The sequence below is a fragment of the Macrobrachium nipponense genome, chromosome 6 (assembly GCF_015104395.2).
Source record: "Macrobrachium nipponense isolate FS-2020 chromosome 6, ASM1510439v2, whole genome shotgun sequence".
In the NCBI taxonomy this organism is placed as follows: Eukaryota; Metazoa; Arthropoda; class Malacostraca; order Decapoda; family Palaemonidae; genus Macrobrachium; species Macrobrachium nipponense.
Genome location: NC_061108.1, coordinates 3,902,514 through 3,922,855, shown reverse-complemented (window position 1 = coordinate 3,922,855; position 20,342 = coordinate 3,902,514). Strand labels below are relative to the sequence as shown.

The 20,342-nt window shown below is 35.6% G+C and overlaps 1 protein-coding gene across 1 annotated transcript in view; it reads right to left on the bottom strand.

The window, feature by feature from the left end:
* LOC135216785 (beta-alanyl-bioamine nonribosomal peptide synthetase ebony-like) overlaps positions 1-18,514 on the bottom strand; it is a 69,962-nt gene extending 51,448 nt beyond the window's left edge. The window contains 1 exon segment of the mRNA XM_064252265.1: positions 18,220-18,514. The gene's annotated coding sequence lies outside the window, so the exon portion shown is untranslated.
* Positions 18,515-20,342: the final 1,828 nt, after the last annotated feature.

Below are 20,342 nucleotides of genomic sequence, written 5' to 3'. Positions count from 1 at the left end.
GAAAAGACAACGGTTATTTTTTTCTTAAATAGAATCGTTTTGAGAAAATAACATAATTCACTTGTGACTGGAGATTCGACGCCAATATTAGCAGTGCAGGACTCTGTCTTTTTATTTATTTATTTATTTTTTAAAACAATGAGACGGTGTAGCCATGGGTGAGCGCATGATGATTGTCTTAATTTTAAGCGACAGCTCACCACAGTCGCTTGCCACGGACGCTCGTGGCCTCGACGTAACTTCTCTTACAATGGAAACCTATGGGAAGCCACGCGCCGGCGCCACGTAGTGGCTCGTGTACTCGTAGCCCTATGTAAAGTATGTTGATGACCAGATATAGGGTAAATATGTGATTACATGAAGAAAAATTCACACAAATCGGTATATTTTGCACACAACACAAATAAATAGAAACTAAATTATAATTTTGTTTGGTAGAGATATACGTAAAATGGTGTTTTTAGCAACATTTTCGTTCAATCTCTGCAAGTTTTATTTAAAATTTATTATAAACACCCATTTCTATATTGTGAGGTCGACAAATGATATTAATGAACGATATCTTTGTTCCCCGAGTGGCTGTTAGTACTAAATACGGCGTCCCACTGAGCTTCCGCCATGTTTAGTACTATAAAACCTCGGAGTTGGCGTTGGATAAATCTTCCCGAGGTGTAAGCAGGTACCGGGGCCTCTCCTTAATCATGAGTTTAAGCAAGGTAAAATTGGGATTAAGATAAGGTACAAATAGCCGTAAATGAATCGTAACGTTAGCCGTCTTCCTCTTCCCTCCCACCGTTATAACATTAGCTGTCTCATATTCCACAAAGCAGTACGACAAAGGTTTTCGCGCCAAAAAAGATAAAAATCTCGCTTCTTTTGCATTCAGTCCGGATTACTTTTCGTTTTTTTAAATTTCGTTCATTCATAAAGCCATCTCGAGAGCATATATATCTGAATGGGGAAGCTGTGAACTCGTACTCGTACGTTTCAACGATGCAGAACTAGGCCTATCTCCTTTTTTCTTATTTTTTTAAAGCTGTACACGTCGACGACTCAAAGATAGGCCTACTATCTCTTCTTTCTTATCTAATGCATCAATTAGGCTCCCTAATTCCTCTTTCTTCGACAAAGTGGCCTCACAGTATCTTGTCTGGAACTTCTCAGTCCTCTGTGAATTGCTACCGTATTGCAATTCTTGCATATTTTAAATAATGTATTATATACTTATATTATTTATCTGTTGATAGGAGATCTACTCTTTCTGTATATCCCTTTACCTTCTGTTACTTTCTAATGAACACCTTAATATTCTTTGGAAGCTTGAATTTCAAGTCAGTGGAGCCTTTGGTGAGCTTGTTCCATATCAGCACTATTCATCTGGTGATTAGAGGTTCATGTCTCGATATAATGTGGCTCGGATCCCACAATAAGCTGTAGGTCCCGTTGATAGGTAACCAGCTGGTTCCTAGCCACGTGAAAATATCTGCTAATCCTTCGGGTCAGCCCTAGGAGAGTTAGTAGCCAGCGAGTATATATTAGTAAATATAATAAAAGTGCGTAATTCTATTGACGATTTTGTATAATTATTATCATCATTATTGTCATTTATTTATATTCTTAATTACTCAAACAAAAAGGAGAACATTTATAGAAACACTTCAAGGAAGACCCTGCCACTGAAAATAGACAGTGCGCATCCTCAACAAAGCGAGTAGCCCACACTACTCACGGTTCAGGTATGAAGTAAGCAAAGTGAAATCATTCTCCGTTAAAGAAGGGCGTGTGGTAGATGACACAAACAGAGGACGTTGGTGAAGAATAGAAACAGTCGCTTGGAGATTATTTTTTCTAGGCAAATGAAGATCGCGGAAGATCTATGTATAATATATATTTATATATATATATAAGTTCTCACAAAGATAGTTCATCGCTGGACGAGTGATTTTCGTGCTCGGCTACCAATTTGGTGGTCCGAAGTTCGAATCCCGGCTCGGCCAACGCGGAATCAGAGGAATTTATTTCTGATGATAGAAATTCATTTCTCGATATAGTGTGGTTCGGATCCCACAATAAGCTGTAGGTCCCGTTGCTAGGTGACCAATTGGTTCCTAGCCACGTAAAAATATCTAATCCTTCGGCCCAGCCCTAGGAGAGCTGTTAATCAGCTCAGTGGTCTGGTAAAACTAAGTAAAACTAAGATATACTCAACTTTTCTCACGAGAGAGAGAGAGAGAGAGAGAGAGAGAGAGAGAGAGAGAGAGAGAGAATATCAAACGATGAAAAAAAAAACAATGAATAAATCACCCCGCACACGCTTATAAACACGCAGATGAACAAAACGAGACAGGGGAGAGATTGAGATATATAATCCCCGGCTTCCAGATAACGCCTTTGGCCAAATACCAGCACTTCCGGATCCACCATCGATTTTGGCTGCGAATCTCTCTCTCTCTCTCTCATTAAAATACAGTCCTCGCAGCCTCTCTCTCTCTCTCTCTCTCTCTCTCTCTCTCTCTCTCTCTCTCTCTCTCTCTCTCTCTCTCTCTCTCTCTCTCTCTCTCTTTCGACGATCTCTCCAATTTTGCCCACAGCTCGAGAGAGCGTTGCCAAACTTTGTATACCAATAGACGATTCTTGGGTTTTTCCGAAAAATAGTCTTTATAATACTCTAAGTTTATTTGTTTATTTATTTATTTATTTTTGTGATTTCCTCTCATCTGGAGTTAATATCTGCTCTCCTGTTTTCACTTGGTGTCCTGAGATTTTAGTAAAGGTAAGAGTAGCATAAGCAAAAATGATAACAGGAATTGTAACCTGCAAAAGAAAGTACTTTTTTCTATCTTTTAGGATTTGAATAATACTGACAGAAATTGATTGCGAACAATATTGTTTTTAAATGTTTATATTAACATATTTTTTTATTTATTATTATTATTATTATTATTATTATTATTATTATTATTATTATTATTATTATTATTATTATTATTATTATTATTATTATTTTACGTTTTATTCTGCCAGACTAATTGGCATCGGGCACAATCATACCCATACGTTTATAATTACGTACATTTTTATCAGCCAGAATAAAATGTACGTAAAATAAAATGTACATTGGCATCGGGCACATACATAACCATGCAAATGGTCTGAAACACACACACGAGAGAGAGAGAGAGAGAGAGAGAGATGACAAACTCCTCGACAGGAGAGTTCGAATTAGGTCACTGCGTTCCAGACTGTCGCTGGAGTATTGGAACCTATGCTGGATGCCTGGGGAAAAAAAAATAAAAATGACAGTAACTGTCTCCAGTAAACCTTGTGATACAAAAGGATTATCTCTGCGTGGAGGAAATGACTCAATCGTGTATGAGCAGTCATTTTTCCGCTCCAGTGTTCTAGTTACATATGACCTGTTTAATTAACACACACACATATAATATATATATATATATATATATATATATATATATACATATACATATACATAAATGCTTAAAAATCACAGTAGATGCACGTGACTTTATAAATAAGCGAATTCCACAGGAAAATGATAGTCAGAATATTTAGCAATATTTACATGGAATTTTTTGAGACAAATCTCTTACCAAGAATTTTGCCCCAAAAAGTTATTTGGTTTAGATATGTGGATGATATCTTCTGTATTTGGCCAGTTCACGAAAATCTCCAGGAATTCCTTAATAATGTCAATAATTTAGTCCCTTCTATAAAATTTACCGTAGAGGAAGAAAGAAATTTTAATTTGAATTTTCTTGATGTAACTGTCCATAGAAATGATAGAAATTTCACCTTTTCAGTCCTTCGAAAATCAACTAACATTGCCTCTTTTGTTGATTACTACTCCAATCACCATCAAAATGTTAAATTCTCTGTTTTTTCTAGAATGTTTCTAAGGGCAATAAACTGTAGCCCGCAGTTTATTGACGCTGAAATTAAAACTATTTATGATATTGCAATGAAACTTAAATACCCAAGGACTTTTGTAGATGTGGCATGGAAAAGAGCTAGAAAAACATTTTATTCAACTAATGACAAACTTGAATTTAGTAAGAATAACATTCTAAAATTACCCTATGATGAAAGGTTTTTAGATATTCCTAGAATTTTAAAGCTTTTTAACATAAATGTTGTTTTCAGTAATATTAATGTCAAGAGTTTAATAATAAAAAATTCTCCTAAAGATCTTCCAGGCAGCATATATGAAATTCCTTGCAAAAAGTGTGATAAAGTCTATTACGGACAAACCGGTGAATCTCTTTCACAACGTCTCAAACAGCATTAGTATTCTGTGAGAACTGGGCAAATATCGAATGCATTATTCGTACATATGAGAGATTTAGACCATCCTATTAACTGGAGTCAAGCAAGAGCCTTAATCCCATGTAATGACACAGTTAAAAGGAATACCATTGAATCTTGTTTCATCAAGTCAAATAATAGAAATGTTCTAAATTTAAGTCTTGGTTTATTTAAACTTGATGCTTTCATAATGAAAAAGTTGTAGATAAATATAAGCAACAAAATTAATATATTCAGTTTTTACATGTTTTGGACTGTAAAGAAACTTTGTAATTTCGGTTAGGGTCAATCTGTTTAGGTTTGTGACCGTGTGATATCCGATAATCCTGGATTATCTCTTTTAATTTTTACCCTTTTGACAATTAACCATCTGGTATTCTTGATCTTGTTGTGTACCTGAGACCTTTCTCTCCAATTGTACCTCATTAACTCCTTGACAATGTCTGAGTAAAGACGAAAGCGCTTGGACTTCTGACTATCATTTTCCTGTGGAATTCGCTTAATTATGTACATATATATATATATATATATATATATAATATATATATATATATATATATATATATAAGAAACCAGTCCATATTCTGAGAGTCAAATATATATTAATATATATAATATAATATATATATATATATATATATATATAGATATTATATATATATTATATATGACTCTCAGAATATGGACTGGTTCCTTATATATATAATATATATATATATATATCTATATATATATTATATATATATATATATATAGATATATATATATATAATATATATAGATATATATAAAGAGAGAGAGAGAGAGAGAGGAATGTGGTTTTGGGAACCTATTGTGTGCATGCATGTATGTTTATATATATTATTATTTTTTTCTGTCCAAGGAATGCTCTTCTAAACCCCAACCCCAAGCAATCTTTCACCCTCACAAAGGACCAACCATTCTTCCGGCGGTCGCCCTTGGAAGAGAGCAGAGGAGAGAGAGAGGAGGGCGTGTGTTTGGCCCGGCTCCCTCCCCACCCACCCGCCCCCTCCCCCAAAAGGTGAGATAAGTCCGCGGCTTACCTTTGCACCTATCACCTTTATAAGACAACCCGACGGAGGTGAGGGAGGATGCAGTAGTGTTAGATAACAAGAGAGAGAGAGAGAGAGAGAGAGAGAGAGAGAGAGAGAGAGAGAGATAAAACTCTCTCGCTCTGATTTCATTCGAGGATATCGTACGAAGATGAATATAAAATGGCTAATTCTCGAGGTTGAATTTCGGCACTTCACTCATCTAAAGATTCCTCAACGACTATGGCTCTTATTATGTATCCGTCTTCTTTTTCTTCTATTCTTCTTCTTCTTCTTCTTCTTCTTCGTCTTCCGCTTTTTATTGTCAGTGAGGAAGGTGGCATCTGTCTGAGTAGGTTGGAAGCTTTTGTCTCATTAACATTGAAACAAAAAAAAATCCCTTTTTTGTCACTACAGTCATGGCCTGTCAAAAAAAGGCCACAGAAATTGGTTTTTTCTTTTTTGTCACTACAGTCATGGCCTGTCAAAAAAATCCACAGAAATTGTTTTTTCTTTTTTGTCACTACAGTCATGGCCTGTCAAAAAAAAGCCACAGAAATTTTTTTTTGTCACTACAGTCATGGCCTGTCAAAAAAAAAGCCACAGAATTTTTTTTTTTTTTTGTCACTATAGTCATGGCCTGTCAAAAATAAGGCCACAGAAATTGGTTTTTTCTTTTTTGTCACTACAGTCATGGCCTATCTAAAAAAAAAGCCACAGAAATTTTTTTTTCAACTTCCAGTCATGCCTGTCAAAAAAAAAGCACCAGAAATTTTTTTTTTTTTTTGTCACTACAGTCATGCCTGTCAAAAAAAAGCCACAGAAATTTTTTTTTGGTCACAAAGTCATGGCCTGTCAAAAAAAAAAGCCACAGAAATTTTTTTTGTCACTACAGTCATGGCCTGTCAAAAAAAAAAAAGCAACAGAAATTTTTTTGTCACTACAGTCATGGCCTGTCAAAAAAAGCCACAGAATTTTTTTTTTTTCACTACAGTCATGGCCTGTCAAAAAAAGCCACAGAAATTTTTTTTTGGTCACAAAGTCATGGCCTGTCAAAAAGAAAAGCCACTGAAATTCTGGTAAAAAAAAAAAAAGGGTTCCTTTTTTCCACAAGAATGTTGGTTTAAAAAATAGGTGGGGTTCCTTTTTTGTCACCAGAATGTAATGGGCTTTCAAAAAAAAAATTGTTTTTTTTCTAATTTTCCTCTATCGTCACCACAATGTCATTGTCTTGAAAAAAAAAGCCACAGAATTGATAAATTTAAGACAAACAATAATTCATTTTTGGTCACTACACTGTCATGGCCTTTAAAAACGAAATGCCACCGAAATTTTAATTTTTTTACAACAAATATTCTTTTTCGTCACCACTATGTCATGACCTTTCAATAAAAGCCAAACAAATTATCAATTTTTGAAGTAAAAAAAGTGTCATTTTTTGTCACCGCCATGTCATAGACTCAAATAAGCGACAGAAATTTTAATTTTTTGACAAATATATTTTTCCATTTGTCTCCACAATACCACAACCTTTCAAAAAAGCCACGGGAATTCTGTCTTTTTTTTTATGTAAATTTTTTCATAATATCATGATCTTCCAAAAATAGAACAAATTTTAATTTTTCGAGAATAAAATGTTTTTTTGCCTCCACAATGCCCCGACCTTTCAAAAAAAAAAAAAAAAAAAAAAAAAAAACTAGTTGCCAAATCACAAAATAAAAAATACCAAAATTACGATCCGAAAGATATAACGTAATCACCCTGACTTTCACCAGGTAATATTTATAGCTTGTGATTTCAGGTTGCTTGTGTCACACTTGGTGATACATACTTCTTATATTTGTCTAGTTACTCGTGTGTGCTTGCTGATGTATACCTGTTATATATATATGTATTCGCCATTATATGTGCATTATAGTTATACCTGTTCAGTGCAATTCAAATACCGAACACATAGGTATACACAAGACACTGTTTTTCAAGATGAAATTGACGCATCAAGATAAGTTCGTTAAAGAAAAAGTCTATAAAAAAAACCATTCCACAAAAACAATCAGAAAAAAAAAACAAGTACAAAAATGCTGAAAATCAAATCAAAACTAAACTATTGTGTGACAAGTTCGTTTACAGAAAATTCCTGTGAAAAAACAATATTCCCATAAAAACAAAAAGACAAAAACACCGTTTACAAAAAAAATTCTGAATACCAAATAAAAAAGTAAACTGTCTTGAGTAGGGCTTTTGTTAGATATTGCTAAAAGAGGCCGCAGTGTTATTATAAGTATGTTTTTTATGATGAGTCTCTCTCTCTCTCTCTTATGAAGCTGTCAGGCATTTATTGACACTTACTTGGACTATGTCGTAAATTCTAACTTAACTCGCTGGTCGGAGCCAGTTACCCAGTCGAGAGGGGGTTGGGGGTTGGGGGTTGGGGGGAGGGAGGGAGGACTTGGAGAAAGAATGCAAAGTAGAAGAAGAAGAAGAAGAAGAAGGGGAGGAGGGTAGATACGTATTTAAATTCCGATCACAGTTCTGGCATAATATTATACTAATGATGTTATTATGTATACGCATCAAGCTACAAGTGTCCTTTAATATCAAAGTAAACATAACAGGAGTCAAATTAAGTGACTTGTTTATGAACAATGGGACCGGTCGTCAAGCATAAATCAGGCAATGTCAGTCGTCTGGAACGCCTAATTGGTCCTTCTCCAATGAGGTGGTTTTGATGTGGGTCTTCTTCAACAGCATATGGTAACACTGCGTTCCGGGCTTTAGATATTTACATTCAGCTTACATTCAATAATAATAATATCCTATTTCGAATATTAACGGTGTAATTCGCATTCAGTTGATTATTAAAACTTTTCAGTTGCAATTGTACACCCAGTTATCCTTTTATTTACCTAAAACTTACACATGGCGTAACTATCTAAAGCCCGGGACGCAGTGTTACCATACGCAAACACCACAGGCGGATGGACAGATGGAAAAAAACAGACTATAGTTAGTTACCTGAACGGGAGAAAGAGAGGCAACAAAACCATCATGTTCTTTATTCTTAAAGCCTTTAAAATATTTCTTGGAAATAAGATTGTTGGTGAATTCATCTTCCTGTGTGAGAGATTTATTACCTTTCTTAGATAAACCACTGTCTATCGCCGCACCCTCCACTAGTCTTCTTATACCAACATCTTTACTTTTAAAAATTATCTCAGATTCCTCCCAATTTATGCGGTGGTCGAGCTTAAGGCTGTGACTACCTAACATATTGTTTTCCGCATGCAACTGCTATGCTCTTTTGTGTTCCCCGATTCTCGTGGGCAACCCTCTACCCCTTTCCCCGAAATATTAAGAGTCACATTCTGAACTGGGAATTTCGTAAACACCAACATGTTTATTGTGATTCGTTGTGCTATTGTTGTGTATAAGAAGTCTTTTAATGGTGTTGTTATGATTAAAGACTATATTTATTTTATCTTTGTGATTTTTGTTAACAGTTTTCCGTATTCTGTTTAAGTGAGGATTAAAAGGGAGTGCAAGACAATTCGTAAACTTCTTTTTGTCATTTACTTTATTGGAATCTGTGTAGAATATTCTTCTGGCTTTTTTGAAGGCGTTATTAATAAAATATGTAGGGTAACAAAGTTTTTTGAAAACATCTTTAATGTGTTTAAGTTCCCTGCCAATGAGGTCGGGTCCGCAAATTTTCGGGGCTCTCAAAACAAAATTGTGCCAGGAGAAAAAAAATATGAATGTATGTTTCTGCATTGGTTTCTTTACGATAGACTGTAAATACCGAAGGAAATTGTCAAAATTTGAAGGGTTACCTTTAAAAATAATGAAAATATCATCTACAGACCTCACCCAAAAAATGGGTCTTAGTGAAGGTTCACAGTTCTGTAAAATTTCAACTTCAACAAATTCCTTGCAATTGGCAAGTAGGTTTACGAAATTCCCTGTTCAGAATGTGACTAAATATTTCGGGGAAAGTGGTAGAGGGCTGCCCACTAGAATCGAGGAACACAAAAGAGCATAGCAGTTGCATGCGGAAAACAATGCGTTAGTTAGTCACAATCTTAAGCTCGATCACCGCATAAATTGGGAGGAATCTGAAGTCATTTTTAGGAGTAAAGATGTTGATATAAGAAGACTTAGTGGAGGCTGCAGCGATAGACAGTGGTTTATCTATGGAAGGCAATAAATCTCTCACACAGGAAGATAAATTCACCAATAATCATATATCTAAGAAATATATTAAAAGCTTTAATAATAAAGATAGTAGTGTTGTTCTTTAGCCACATCTGATGCTGCGGTTGCCTCTCTTTCTCCCGTTCAGGTAACTAACTATTCGACTACTTCCAGTAGCCGATACTGTTGACCGCAATTGGCAAGGACCAATTAGGCATTCCAGGCGACTGGCATTGCCTGATTTATGCTTGACGACCGGTTCCATTGTTCATAAGTAATCGCTTAATTTGACTCCTGTTATGTTTACTTTGCTGGAGTTGCTATATCAACGTGTCAGATTGATAAGAGGAACGAACAGAATACCGAAAGCTATGCTCAAAGTTTCAAATTGAAATATATGTACATTTACATAACTGTGAATTTGTTACTCCATACAATTTATTATTATTATTATTAGTTTTGTGTGCGATCATGGACAAAGCGTTCTTCACACCACTGTGCACATGAATACAACGGTGAATTTAGTGTAAACTCTAATTTTTAAAACAAACATAAACAAGCAAACGCACATACACACGACAGAGCTACGCGACAGACGGAATTAATATTCCCGTTGCCGTGCATCCGGTAAATTGTCACAAGTTTTCTTTCTTCTTAGAACCCTACTTGGTAATGAAACCAACCGGTTCTTCGAACATATTATACCGGTGTCCTATCGAAGGACGCATATCTGGCAAGTGCTTTCATTTTATCTTCGTCGTGTCCTTTGTATCGCACTTCGAAGATGTTCATTTAGTCGGGGTTGGGGGGGAAGACAGGCTGCTATGTTATAATAGTAGATTCACATCACCCGTGCATTTGATGTCTGTAGGCCTGTCCCTTACGACGCTCCTGATTGGCTGTTGATAAGCCAATCACAGGGCTGGAAACACTCAATCTCTCGAGAGAGTTCACATAGGCAGGATGTATGTTCCATCTCTCCTGATATATCATTCAGGAGAGGTGGAACATACATCCTGCCTATGTGAACTAAATGGACATCTTCGAAGCGCGATACAAAGGACACGACGAAGATAAAATAAAAGCACTTGTCAGATCTGCGTCCTTCGATAGGACACCGGTATAATAGTACAAAGGATACCTTTCGAAAAACCGATTGACTTCATTATCAAGGAGTGTCCTATGGAGAAGGTAAACTTGTGACAATTTGACGAATGCATGAACGACGGGAATATCAATTCCGTCCGTCGCGTACCTCTGTTGTGTGTGTGTATGTGTTTGTTTTTTATGTATTTTTGTAAAGAGTTTACACTAAATTCACTGTTGCATTCATGTGCACATTGATGTAAATAACGCTTTGTTCATGATAGTACACAAAACTAATAATAATAATAATAATAATAATAATAATAATAATAATAATTCGTTGTACTTTGGAATTAATATACTTTCACATAAGTTAACCGAAGGAAAATTTTTTAGTTAATAAGAAATTCGTCGGCTCCTGGGCGCGAACCATGGAACCAAGAATTCAGGACTTATAGTGGAGCTCTTTTACCCACCAGGCTATCACGAGAGAGTGATAGCATTGTGGGTAAACAGAGCTTCACTGTGCTACGTCCTGAATTCTTGGTTCCGTGGTTCAAACCCGTGAACGGACGAATTTAACATCATCAACTAAAAAATTCTTTTTCTGTTAACATAAATATTAATTCCGAGGTAGAGCGATATTAAAGGACACGGATCACCTGAAGAAAAGCGACCCCAACACACGCTGGGGTCGCTTTTCTTCAGGTGGAAAATATTGGGGTCGCTTTTTTTAAGGCGAGGAATTAACAGGGGTTACAGTAAGGCCGTGGCGGAGCGGCACTTCGCGCCTTATCCACATATTTAAAGATTCTTGGCAAGCTCGGTATGTTCTGGCAAGAGGTAATGTTGCGCTGCGCGCGCTAGCCACAGGGGTTACAGTAGGTTTGATTATTTTTGTACTGAAATTGGAAGACAATACGCTTTTAATTAACTATTGATTGTTTGTCTAAATTTGTGTTTTTAACAAATGTTTAATAAAGTAGTTTTTAATGAATATATATCTATATTTTTTTCTCCTTTCTTCTATAATATTATGAGCTAAAGTGGGTCGTTTATCTTCAGGTGGAAAATATTGGGGTCGCTCTTCTTCAGGAGGAAAATATTGGGGTCGCTTTCCTTCAGGAGGAAAATATTGGGGTCGATTTTCTTCAGGAGGAAAATATTGGGGTCGCTTTCCTTCAGGAGGAAAATATTGGGGTCGCTTTCCTTCAGGAGGAAAATATTGGGGTCGCTTTCCTTCAGGAGGAAAATATTGGGGTCGATTTTCTTCAGGAGGAAAATATTGGGGTCGCTTTCCTTCAGGAGGAAAATATTGGGGTCGATTTTCTTCAGGAGAGGTATTAGGGGTCGCTAATCTTCAGGTGATACAAGGACACTTGTAGCTTGATGCGTATACATAAATAAGTCTATGTAACGTCATTAATATAATATTGCCAGAATTGTGAATCAACTATAGTACTGAAGGTGTTATCGTAGGCCTAAACCTCTCTTCCGAGCTAAAAGGTATGCAAATGCAATATTGCTTTATCGGTTAAAATAAATATTTCCAGTCAAATTTTCAGTTAAGAATATATTTGTATAACTGTGTATATAGATTATTCATATACATATGTATATGTATTATATAGATATGTATATAGATGTTGTATATAAAAATTGATATATAATATATATATATATATATATATATATATATATATATATATATATATATATAGAGTAAAACCAGCACTTGTACATAAAACATCCTTTATTTTGTTATGACTACCGGTTTCGGAGTAACTGTCTCCATCATCAGGTCTATACAAAAACACAGAAAGAAAAAAAAAATTAAAAATCACTAAATTACGATCGATCATTAGAATGAAGAAATGTTACACAAAGGTTACATTGTATATATAATAAAAAAAATAGCAATGTACAAGCATAAAAAGGGAAAGGAAGCAATATTAAAAAAAAAAGTAAATACCTGCATCATGAAGGCATACAAACATACACACTAAAAATTTAAAAACACAGCATCTCCGGGGACCTCTCGTTGTTACTGAGGGAAGGTTTCAACTTTAAAGTGTAGAGACTTTCTACTATTGCCAGCTCCATGGGGGCCACTCGACTAGAGAGAATGGAAAATGAATCTAACCTTAGAGGGTGATCGCTATGTGCTGCGTGATCCCGTATGGCACTGAATGGTGGTTTTGCTAAACCCTGTTGGTCCTAACTGATCTTCCCAAGTGTTCAAACCATCGTACACGTGCTTGGCGCTTTACTTTCCCCACGTAAATTGTATTACAGCAATTGCACTCGTATTTATAAACGCAATTTAGTCTGTACACTTGTGACCCGTGCCTTTGACATTTGTTCAAATTATTTTAGTCTTCATTAAGAATTTCAGTTTATAAAAGAAATGCTTAGAAAAAAACGGTTTTAATATTGCTTCCAAAGATACATATGTTGGTAAACAGCTAGAAAAGTTATTGTTCCCGAAAGTTTCCATTTTAAAAGCCAATAAAGCAGTGCTGTAGTCTATTTTACTATGTTTTTCTATGGTAATGGGAGTTTTTCTGTTAAAAATAGACTACTAAAACTTTTAAGAGAATTTTATCCTCAAGTTAATGTTAGGGTAGTGTTCAAGCCTAAGTATACTATTGGTGGTTTGTTTAAGTACAAAGACATCGTACTACAGTGTCATGTTGTTTATAAATACGAGTGCAACTGCTGTAATGCAGTTTACGCAGGGAAAACAAAGCGCCAAGCACGTGTACGATGGTTTGAACACTTGGGAAGATCAGTTAGGACCAACAGGGTTTAGCAAAACCACCATTCAGTGCCATACGGGATCACGCAGCAAATAGCGATCACCCTCTAAGGTTAGATTCATTTTCCATTCTCTCTAGTCGAGTGGCCCTCATGGAGCTGGCAATAGTAGAAAGTCTCTACACTTTAAAGTTGAAACCTTCCCTCAGTAACAACGAGAGGTCCCCGGAGATGCTGTGTTTTTAAATTTTTTGTGTGTATGTTTGTATGCCTTCATGATGCAGGTATTTACTTTTTTTTTAATATTGCTTCCTTTCCTTTTTTATGCTTGTACATTACTATTTTTTTATTATATATACAATGTAACCTTTGTGTAACATTTCTTCATTCTAATGATCGATTGTAATTTAGTGATTTTTAATTTTTTTTTTCTTCCTGTGTTTTTGTATAGACTTATGACCTAGTCATAACAAAACAAAGGATGTTTTATGTACAAGTGCTGGTTTTACTCTTTCTATCAAGACTCCGTTTTCCAAGGGATAGATCAGTTGCAGATATATATATATATATATATATATATATATATATATATATATATATATATATATGTTACAGTGTCGTTAAAGAATTAAGGAAATTATTCCAAAAAGGCATTAACTTAAAAAAAACTTAAGAGAAGGCACGAAAATGGGAAAAGGAATGGATAATGATTTTTTAAGAAGGGATCTTGTTACTCCAAAACAACCAGGTCTTTAGCCGTCAGGCATCTGGCTTGTATATCCCCAAAACTCTATACGCCTCATCTCCGAAGATTAAGTGACTCTCTGGTGCGCCCGACATTTGTGACACTTCGAGCGTCGGAGAATTAATGTAAGGTGGACTTTCTCAAGAGCCCTCTGTTTAACATAACCGAGGGAAATTCAAGGCTTCCTAGTTTCAAAAGTGGATCGTGTGAAAATCATGGCTCCACCCCTTCCAAGGATAGGCCTCTAGTCTTGGCAAATCAAAGCCAGCGGTGCCGGTCATAAGACAGCCCAGAATTTTGCTCAACCTATGAGGTTACCAAAGGGATACACCCCCAAGAAGCCAAGGCATCAAGCAGGAGGCGTTGCCTAATTTAAAGTCTACGAATCACTATAGAAAATTTGACAGGAGGGCGGTTTTGTATAGTCTGTAGCCACTCAGACACAAGAAGTCTCCAGAAGATGCCACACCCAGTCAAAATCCAAAAATCCAAAGGCGGTGCCAAGAAGATATCATCCTAATAAAAGGGCCGGACAGAGAGAGAGAGAGAAAGACAGAACAGAAGAGACAAGAGAAGAGAAAAAGAAAGAGGGGAACCGAGGGGAGAACAGCAGAGTGACGCAGTAGCGGTACCGAGAACAGAAGAAGGAAGAGAAGTGAGGGAAATGGCAGAAGTGTGGTGTGCGAAATAGACAGTGACCGTGACAATCAATATTCAGTAAATTTCCCTCGTGCCAATAGACTCGTAATTGCAACAAGAGCCTTTCAAAGAAATAAGTTTTATCAGTCCAAGAGCCCAGAAACTCATTGATGGAAAATTTATAAGAACCCCTAGCGAAGAATAAACATATATAAGGACACATCAATTCAATTTCTCCCAAAATTATAACCTTTAAATATTTCCAGAGTGAGAACATTCAGCAAAGGTAAGAAAATTTATATACTCCTATTTCACCAATTTACAGCCTCCAAATTGGTGCACGTTACCTTAGGGTTGTGCGTAGAGTAAGTACCGTCATATATATATATATATATATATATATATATATATATATATATATATATATATATATATATATGATATATACATATATATATATATATATATATATACAAATATATATACATATATGTATTATATATTTATATATATTCAAAGGAAAATCCAAATTTGTTATCAGCGTACCTTAAGAATAAAGGGAATATTTAGTAGCAAAATAGATATAATCAAAAGCTTAGAAAAATAATTGCACATAGATACTTGTAACAAGACGTGATCTGACCTCCAGCTTACTTGGGGCGCGTGCTTAATATCTACGGCCAAGCAGCGCGTTGCTTCGCCAACGAAAATTAAAGTGAATACGCTGTATTTTATTAGAAATATTTGTTATATACTGTTTAACATGCTCATTATTTTTTACAGTTATTTTTAATAAATAAATCATGAATATCCTGTCTTAAAATTCCCGTATCTTTAACTCAACGCAAAACACCTTTTTCAGACCTTTTTTAGGCTTGTCCATAGACCTTTCCTACCCCCCCCCAACTAGAGCTACAACAGCAAGAACAACAACAACAACAACAAAGTAGTTCGTAGGCTTACTCCCCGGGTAAGCGATTATCGCACAGAGATCATTTTCAAAAATTAAAAGCTTAGGCTTATACAAATTTTTGTAGAAATAAGAGAAGTTCATCGTCAACTGTATGAAGTTAGCTTTGACCTTCGCAGAAGTTATTAAACTTTCAAAGGAATCCTGAAACTTTGTAATTCTGTAAAAATAAAGCATATTTACGTCCTAAAATAGTTGTCAGTTATAGGCCCAATTAATCTTTGTTGAGCTCATGTCCTATAGGCCTAAAACGCCTGATTCCTGTGATATATGTAAGTTTGATTAGTTCACTTGAACCTCTCTCTCTCTCTCTCTCTCTCTCTTTAGATATATATCTATATATATATATATATATATATATATACATCTAATAAAAGGAGCCCATAAAAACACCAAAATAGAGAAAAAGTACTATATTTCAGAGACTGACTGATTAACGTCCAACAAAAGACATCTCCAAAGGACTCTGGGGTATACGAAATCCCATGCCAGGACTGTGACCAATCTTACATCGGATTTACAGGTAAATCCCTTCCCCAGAGATTAATACACACAAACGGTCAGTTAGGTATGGACAACAGAACTCGGCTATTTTCAACCATATAAATGAACATAACCATAGAATAAACTGGAATTTGTCACGTGTAATTTATAGCAGCAACTGCCGGTACAAGAGTCAAATGATGGAATCGGCCTTAATAAAAGAGAGGCAGGTAATGAACATCTCAAAAGGAGGATGGATTTCGGACACGATCGACAACGTCTTCATTCAACCAACCCTTAAGAAGATTAAAGGAAGATTATCAGCGGGGGTGACTTAAAATGGCTTGTTTGTGGATGGACCTCTTGGTATAAATACCACCTTTTCTGTAAACTTTTCTCATTCATCTACCTGAAGAGGGAGACAGCAGTCTCTGAATATAGTACTTTTTCTCTATTTTGGTGTTTTTATGGGCTCCTTTTATTAGATGGAACTCTGTTGTTTACAGAACATTTTTAACAGTCATATATTAATATATAATATAATATATATATATCTATATATATATATATATATATATACATACACACACACACACACACACACATATATATATATATATATATATATATATATATATATATATATATGAAATACGATCCAACGCAGTCAATCAACCACCAGGTTCCTCATTCTCTAAGTAGGTCAACGAAATTGCAGGAAACTGGCTCAAGTCTTCTCTCTCTCTTCCCGCGGGTTTGAACTCGTGATGGGGGGAGGGTCTCTCAAGGATAGAACCATGGACTCAACTGATTATAATAATATATATATATATATTATATAAATATCTATATATATATATCTATATATATATATATATATATATACACACACACACAATACCTCAGTGCTCAAATAAACTATAAAATATTGATTAAAACTGACTCAACTGTTTTGTAACATCACCGACATAATAAAAAAAAAATCGCTAGGCTAATATGTGGTTGATTCAAGACGAGGACAAAGTGAGAGAAAGAAATCTAACCAATAAGTAGTTCATTGGCACCCGAGGAAAAAGTAGGAGAAAGCGCTAACAATTGATGAAAAAGAGAAAGAAAATATACAAGAAATTAAAGATAACTTCAGGAGCAAATATCCGCAGCTCTAGTGTAATATGATCCTTCATCTCTCCCACAATGCGTGAGAAGAGAGAGAGAGAGAGAGCAGAGAGAGAGAGAGGGGGGGGCGGGGGGTTAAGACGAGAGAGAGAGAGAGAGAGAGAGAGGGGGGGGGGGGGTTAGAGAGAGAAAGAGATGCACACTTTAGTCTCAACAAGAGATCCAGCTGTACACAATAAGTAGCACTGCGATGTCTGCCTGGTATTATTAATGCAGAGAATTGCTCCGTATTTATGAATTGTCAGGGAGATGTGACCTATATTAAGATTTTAAAATAGTAATAATAATAAGAAATAAATATATATACATATATATATATATATATATATATATATATATATATATATATATATATATATATATAAAACAATGTATGGAAAATTTCCAATATGGATATTGCCCAGTTACTCAGCAACATCCCTGATCTAGAGAAGCTGATTGTAAAAAAATAAAAAATAAAACAATATATAAAATCAACTCGCTTAACTCTGCCATTCTCTTTAACAGAATAATAATAATAATAATAATAATAATAATAAATTACAACTCTCAGGTAACTTTCTTTAGCTCAAAAGACCCAGAAGATAGATGGGGGAAAATAGAGACACTGGGTTGTGAGTGTTTAATGAATTTCTTGTATAAATTTGATACAATTTCGTATCATGTTAATTAGAGAATTATTCCGGTATCTTTGGTCTATTAGTATGAGCTAAAGATAAATGCGAGTGGCTTTACTTCTTTAATTAAACAAGCCATTCACAAAGTAGGCCACTGAACTAATATAAAAACATGCTTACCTCTTCCTCTCTTCTTCGTCTCGATTGGATTTTCTATCTTCCAAAAAAAAAATTTAATAAAAAAAAAAGCAGAAAAACTCCCAAATCGTCAGTTTTCAATGAAAGGCTCGTTTCTCTGTTCTCTTAATGTTTCGTTATCTTTCAGTACCCGATCGAAATGCAATAAATTAGTTCGATAAAGACAGTTTTCAGCGTCCGTGTAGGCAAGACGTGTCCGTCGTTATAGTATTCCCAGCGCTTCGCTGTGTATCTCCTCCTTCGACCTCGGCTCGAGAGCGACTGGCTAGGACATAGACCCATCCGCTCCGAGGGAACCACTATATTTTGACCGTATAGATGCGGCGCTGTTGCTCTCTAAGGGGGTTGGGGGGATATGGGGGAGGAGAGTTGCTCTTTCCGTCGGTATTTCCCTTTGAATGGACGGGGGCAATGTATTTCCGAAAACTGATGTTGAAGCAAAATTAGTAACCGGTAGTACTCGCTAGGGCAATATATTACCTTTGAGTGGGAGGGATATGTATTTCCGAAACTTGTTAGGCCTATATATTTCCCTTTCATTGAGACCAGGACAATGTATTTCCCAAACTTGATTTTGAAGCAAAATTACTAACCGGTAGAACTAGGCCTATATATTTCCCTGTGAATGAGACCAGGACAATATATTTCCCAACCTTGATTTTGAAGCAAAATTACGAACCGGTAGAACTAGACCTATATATATCCCCATGAATGAGACCAGAACAATGTATTTCCCAAACTTGATTTTGAAGCAAATTTACGAAACGGTAGAACTCGTTAGGCCTATATACGTATATCTCTGAATGAAACCATGAAAATGTATTTCCGAATCTTAATTTAGAAGCAAAAATACTAACCGTTAGAACTCGTTAGCCCTATATATTATTACTTTGAATGAGACCATAAAAATGTATTTCCGAAACTTGATTTTGAGGCAAAAATGCGAATCGGTAGAACTCGTTAGGTCTATATATTATTACCTTTGAATGAGACCAGGAAAATGTATTTCCGAAACTTGATTTTGAGGCAAAAATGCGAATCGGTTGAACTTGTTAGGCCTATATAGTATTACCTTTGAATGAGACCAGGAAAATATATTTCCAAAACTTGATTTTAAGCAAAAATACGAACCGATAGAACTCGCTTGGCCTATATATTATTACTTTGAATGAGACAGGAAAATATATTTCCGAAACTTGATTTTAAAGCAAAATTACGAATCTTTAGAACTCGTTAGTCCTATATATTATCACCTTTGAGTGAGACCATGAAAATGTATTTCCGAAACTTGATTTCTAACTAAATTACGAACCGGGAGAAGTCGCTAGACCTATATATTAGATTTTATAAACATCGGGACTGGTTCGTTTATAATCTCAAGTAGATTTTACTTTGCGCGAATATTATAAGCTTAGGAGATTGTATCCTAAGCTTGTAGTCCTGTAGATATAATATTAATACTATGGCATTGGAATAACCTGATTACGGTAAGGTTGAAATAATTCAATTATTGCCGTCAGTGCACCTCACGCCGTGCAATGTAGGCGTTACTTAAGGTTCATTAATTGCAGAGTCCCTTCTGCCCCTAGCTGCAACCCCTTTCATTCCTTCTACTGTACATCCGTTCATGTTCTTTTTCTATCCAACCTCTCTGAACGTCGGTTTCATTGTTCAACTCGGAGGTTCAGCAATGAATGGCCTCTTGGGTGCCAGTGCTCGGCCCTTGGCCTCAATTCTATATTCCATTCCATCCACCAAAATTATCTGTCAGAGGAAGACGAGGTTAAAACTGGTGAAACAGATTTATCCATAGAAAAATCGATAGTCTCAGGATTCTACACATTTTCTTCTACTTCTTCTGTTCTTCCTAACTGAAATACATACATATACATATAAATACATACGTATATATTCATATATATGTACGTATGCATGTGTTGTATGTGTATTTATGCGCGAAAAGAAAGGATGACGTTTAGTCCGAACGGTTTGGTCTTCCACGTGACCTTGACTAGAGCTAGGATAATTTATTAGGAAGCAGCTTGAAAAGTACGAAAGAAAACTCGTAAAAACTAGTTATAAGTTGTTCCAGACACAAACGTCAA